Genomic DNA, 6,000 nt, shown 5'->3' with positions numbered 1-6,000 from the left:
AGCAGAGCAATGGACCTCTCATAAAAGTCATGACCTGTTGGACAAGTTGATGTTTGCCTTACTTGCATCCTTATCTGGGGTTAAATAAAGATGGCTTGTAATAACAGACAAGTAAGACTGATTAAAGGTAGGAGCAGATACTCTGAGGGCGGAAAACCCATAAATCTACCTGTGCTCTTTCTATTCTGCCATCTTACACCCCCTCTGCCTCGGCCCTCCCTCCTTCCCTCCCTCCCTCTCTGCGCTCAGATGAATGGGGGGAATGCGAGTGAGTCAGTGGAGCGGTGCTGGGCCTTTGCTTAGTGACAGACAGTCTCCTGTGTGCTGCTCACTTCAAAGCGCTGCTGAAACCTGACTAGCTCCTTGTAAACAGTGCCGTCTGGCCCGAAGGCCCACTTCCTGCGCTTAACTCAACTTAATGGCTGGCTTGTTTGGCTTTGCACTGAAGCAGAGAAACGAATGAAGAGCGAGAGAATGAAGAGAAGCGGCATGTGGGTGGGGTGCTGGTGGTAGAGAGAGTGAGATTGTTTTAAGGTTGTTCTTTTTTTTTTTGAGGAGGGGGGGGTTTGGAGAGCATAATGGAAAATTCAGTGTTATTTGGTTGCCTTTGTCTTTCTCCAGGGGAAAACAACAAAGAGGAGAAGAAAAGGAGAATCCAAATGAGGAGAGACGTGACTGTGATTTTGTGAATATTTCGACTAAAAACTTTGGATCTGAAACCATCAGAACTAAATGGAGTCAGATGCTCTGCATTTAACTCATGCCAGGAAAAAAAAAGCGCTTCTCAAAGTAATTTTCTCTGAGTAGATCTTGATGTACAGTACATGTTGCATGATCCATCAGGGGGATTTTTTTACACAGACTTTACCTGTCGTGCAGGTTTAGAATTGGAAGACACTGAGGTTTGTAACGTAACAGACCCAGTTCGAGGCAGTGGTCTCTAATCCGGAGGAGATTCTTTCCTCTTTAGTGCCGGTGCCCAGTTTTTCAGTGGCTGACGTCTCCCATGTTGTTGATCTCAGATCTTAAATCTTGCATGCAGCCGTTTCCTGCTTGCTCGAGGGCAAGAAGGGACAAGCCGAGGATTGGGGGTAAGACGGGAAGAATGCTCTCAGAGCTGATATTATGATGTTGCTCTCATTGGAAGAAGGCCTTGGCATGTCAGAGAAGGATCACGTTGTTAGTCAGAAGCGCCAGTGTTCTCACTCTTACTGTGGAGCCATTGTTCACGTTTACACCCAGCGTAGCATGAACATCTTTTTTTATTTTTTAACCCTATAAGAATTACAGTATTGGGGCCTATAACGGGTCTTGGAGTGGACAAAGGATTGAGGAACAGAGAAAAACGGGGGGAAATAAAGGGAAAAAAGAACTAGCCAGACATGTAGTAAGCCTGTTTCTAATCAAAGTTTGGCACGAGCTCAAGAAGAACTCATGCTCTGAAGGCTAACGCTGGATTAGTTGCAGTCATACATTATCCTAACCATAGGAGAGCTGCTGAGACTTTCCAGAGCACACACTACATCTATCTGTCTTACTCTGCCTTGAAAAACTCGACAGGAAGTGCAATATGTTCTCTCTCCTCCCATCACGGCTTTCAGAGGTGGCCACTGCGAGTGGGATGGAGCGTAACAAGTTGGCAGGAGACACGGAGGTTTAAATGTACATTTCAGTTTCTGACTTTGATTCAGGGCCTTCAGCCATAAATACTGGGCCTGACAGTCGCCATCAGGGGGGTGTCCTGCTTTTATCCATTAATCTTCTGTCCACTAAAATATAGTTTTTGAAAAATGTCTGAATTCAGAGGAGTCCTTTTCATTGAAAAATGGATGATAAATGCCTGAAAACATTAATATGAACATCATGACATATTTTTCTCAGAGGCCATGGTTGTGTTTCACTGTTTAAGAAGCAAAAACTAATATTGATAGATGAAAATAAATAGCAATAACTTTATTTCTTTTAATATCACTATGATGATTCTGCCCAGTTTCTTGTAAGCTGGCACATCACATTGCCTAAATGACAGTGACATAATACAACAGAAACCGTGGGAAGGGGGTTTAGCCCACCAAGCCCCCTTACTTTATATTCTTGGTGGCTCATTTTCATGCCTCATGCACAACCATTTGGCTGGGATTTTATTGCTCATAGGTGCACTGACCGCTCAGGGGTGGCTCTGACATGAAAACAAACACAACAGTCGGGAGGAGACTGACCCTGTCAGAGTTTTCTTTACCACCACCACCCACTGTCCTTTAGGGCAGAGGTAAAAGTAAGCAAACTGTCCTTCGGGGCAAAGATCAGGGGGCAAAGTGTGTGTATACGGTGTCCGGGTGGAAAGTGAGGGAGTGCCTCAGAGCCTCTCCAGCTGCTGAGCAGAGAGGTGCCGACAGCTGCGTGACAGATATTTTGGGAGCCTGCAGCACGCCTGGGATAATAATGGGCTTGACTGGGAGGGGTGTGTGTGTGTGTGTGTGTATGCGTGTGTGTGTAGAGGAGGGAATGGTTAACGTGCATCCAGACACCACAGTATGTACACAACCATGTCACTCTCGTAAACGTTTGGGGGTGATAGCAAGTAGCAAATGATAACACAAGGAGGGATGAGGTGTCTGGTGTTTGAAGCTACCGTGTTGTGTCACTGCGCAGTTGCTGAAATTTGACTCAGTCGTAGCTTAGTAAATTGCAAATTTTGAGCTGTTGAATTGATGGACCCAAAACCTGAGCTGTAAATAGTAATTCTGAGTTGTTGGATGCTATTTTGGCAACAGTCAGTGGGCGGACGTTAGAGATAATAATGTTATGATGCGTTATAAATCACTAGAATTATTCATATTGTCCCACTGATACAACATTACAGTACAGTCAGCTAAACTGAATAAAGCAGTGCAGCTCTAATCCAGACTGTTACTCTCCCGTGGGCCCCAGTGAGGCCTCAGGCTTCGATGATGACTTATTGAACAGGCTCCTCTCTGGCGAGGGCCGACCCCCCTGTTTTAATGGAGGCCCTCTTAACAGCTCTTCTTGAGGAATTTACAGCCCCGGCCCCGTCCCACTCCGGTCTAGGAGAGGGAAGGCGGGGAGGGAAGCACACTGCAGCCTTGTCCCAACAGAGCCAGAAGTGGAAATGTACAGCTTCAGGCAAGGTGGCAGCAGAGCTCCTGTTGGAGTGCGTGTGTGTGTGTGTATATATATGTGTGTGTGTGTCTGTGCCCGCCTCTCTCTCCCTCTTTCTGTCTGTGTATGTGTGCATTCACTGGGCTGTTATGTGCTTCGGAGCTCGTGTTCATGTGTGTAAATCTGAGTGAACGAGTGAGTGGAAATGGAGGGCTCCAGTTCTGTAGGTTCTCTCTGTAATTTCACTCTCTGCACAGCATAATCGCTTCCATGTGGGCCCTCACCAACAACAGAGGGGTGGAGGGACCTCATTGCAAAGGTGGGAGTTAAACACATAGACACATGCAGGCTCACAAATGCTCTCTCGTGGAGACTGCCAGAGCTTTTCGCTTCACTGCTGGATTGCCTGATTTTTCACAATTGATCTGAAAAAAAACAATACTTTGAGAGTTGCTTACTTACTAAGAGATAATATATATGATTAACTGTTTTGCCATCAGCATATCAAACCACAAATGTGTGATCTCTCAGACTTGCGTGCAACTCTGATAAAATCTTCTGAGTTTTTCAATCTCTTTATTATCTGAAATAGCAGGAAGACTAATATGCCTAATTTATCCTCATTGGTCATTTCCTGTAGAAATACTTTAAACATTTGCGGTTTTCCTTCTTGCATCCTTTTTTTTTTTTTTTTTTGGACTAGTAGCTGGTAGCGGCTCCCACCACACATGTTGAGCTGTCGGCTTGAATGGCCCCGAGCGCTGCTGGACCAGACAGTCACGGTCAATGTGTGAAACCAACGGAGCGAAAAACAACAGGACCTTTTGCACAACAGGGTCAGCATTTAAAGACACCTCTAACCGAGCTCATTTGCTGGTTCAGCCGCAGGGAAGTGAAATAATAAGGCAAGGAAAAAAAATCTCCACAGGAAGGATGGTATTTTAGGATGTAGCTACACATACACATGTGTAATTTAGGGCCATATTTCTGAAATGAACACTTAGTGCTTACCTATAGTGTTGTTGGTTGTGCATTTTATACATATCTGCTTAAGTCAATATTGTTACAACAGTGAACAACACCCCCTGCTGTTTTGGCACATTTATTGCCACAGCACTCACTAAACATAAAGATAAAACACAATGAAATGATCCCACAGGACTAAAATAACTATTAATATTGAATTAGTTTTGACGGTGCTCGATTCTTTGTATAAATGCTGGATGAACTTTAATTTGATAGTCAGTTTTGGGGGGGTTTTTTCCCCAGAGGAGGACCCTTTAAAGAAGTTGCGAGAATAGTTAGTGGTAGGGCAAAGAGCAGCTTTGGCCTCTCAGTAATGTACTACAGCCAGAGGCAATGCAGGACTGTTTTGTCCTGCAAGCCTTGGAGCTGCTGTGGGAGAAGTCAAGGGAGGTCAGTGGTCAGCTCAAGTGTTACATTTTTCACGGCGCCATGAAAGCTTCATGACATTTGTGCGGAGAAGTTTTGTATATGTTTTTGTTTTACCACCTTATGAAGTGAGAGCATAATGTCAATCGATTCTTCAAGCCACAACTTTACTTGTTGTGCAGCCTGCAGAGATCAGGGAAGAGATGGTACTTAAAGCATATTATGTTCATACTATGTCACAGGGGGATGTTATAGTGCCATTTTAGGTTCACCTTTTAGTTTTCCCTTTCAAGTTCTTCTCCCATTGAAGAAAATGCCCTGCAGCCACTTAAGAAAAAGAGCCTGTCTCGATCTTTAGATCTCACCAGTAGTTTGTGTGTGTGAGTACAGAGTGAAATCATTTCACAAGAAAGTTGATTTGAGGCAGAACATTAATTGAAATGTGTCATAAAGCACCAGGAAAACAATCTATGATGAATTCAGATGTTTTGTTACTTTTATTCTGCAGAATTTATAGGTAGGCCTCCAATACCTCAGACTTTTAGCCTGCAGGATTTACATAATTATAGCCTCTAGATGGTGCCAGTCTCCTCTCCAATGATGAGTCAGCCAGCTAAGCTAAGTGGATGTGTAATTAGGTGGACATTCATGTCTTTGGTCATTATTGCATTCTGTGTTGAACTCTGGCTGCTTTTCCAACTAAATGGTTGACCAAATTTTTTTTACCCCCTCTGCCTTTCACTGGAAAACCCATCCTGACTCATTTCCAGTGACAACCACATGTGGCTGCAGGTTTTTCCAGAGAGCACACAGAGACACTAGAGGGCGCTGCAGGTCAGATGTGCAAGTTTATGCAACAGTAAATGCATGCTTTTTGATTTCGGTATTTTCCTTTTTTTCTTTTATATACATCATGATATTTAAGACAGACATGACAATCTAAAATACATTCAGTCTTACAATAACATATCCTATATCAAACTTATACTTGTTGCTTCTGTGCCTCCTGCCCTCTGTAAGTATTAAATATTGAATTAAATGAGCAGTTCACTGTAAAATGTGGTCTTGCTTATAATTTGTTTTTGAAGTTTCTATTAACTTTAAAACATGTTTCTGGTACTAACAATCTTTATAATAGAGCAACTTCCTCAGAGACATGTCACAGGACATGGTGACAAGTGTTCCACTGTTTGGACCTAAATATGAAGTAGCACCTTTATATCTAGCTTCCTATGGATTCACAGTACACATTTGTAGCTTGTTTTATAACAATTACAGGCTGATCATCATTTACCTATTTCTTTTTTTCCCTTTCTTTTATAAATGTCTTTAGGTTTGATTACACACTTGTTGCATCACCCCCATTCTGAGACACAACAAAGTTTCTGATATAGAAACTGAGTCCTGTCTTCACTCTGCTGTGACTATCTTCAGTCTACATCTGTTCCCTGCTCCCTCAGATCAAGGAGTCATGATGGATAAAGACGG

The sequence above is a fragment of the Trachurus trachurus genome, assembly GCF_905171665.1.
Source record: "Trachurus trachurus genome assembly, chromosome: 8".
Classification (NCBI taxonomy): Eukaryota; Metazoa; Chordata; class Actinopteri; order Carangiformes; family Carangidae; genus Trachurus; species Trachurus trachurus.
This window is presented reverse-complemented; position numbering follows the sequence as displayed.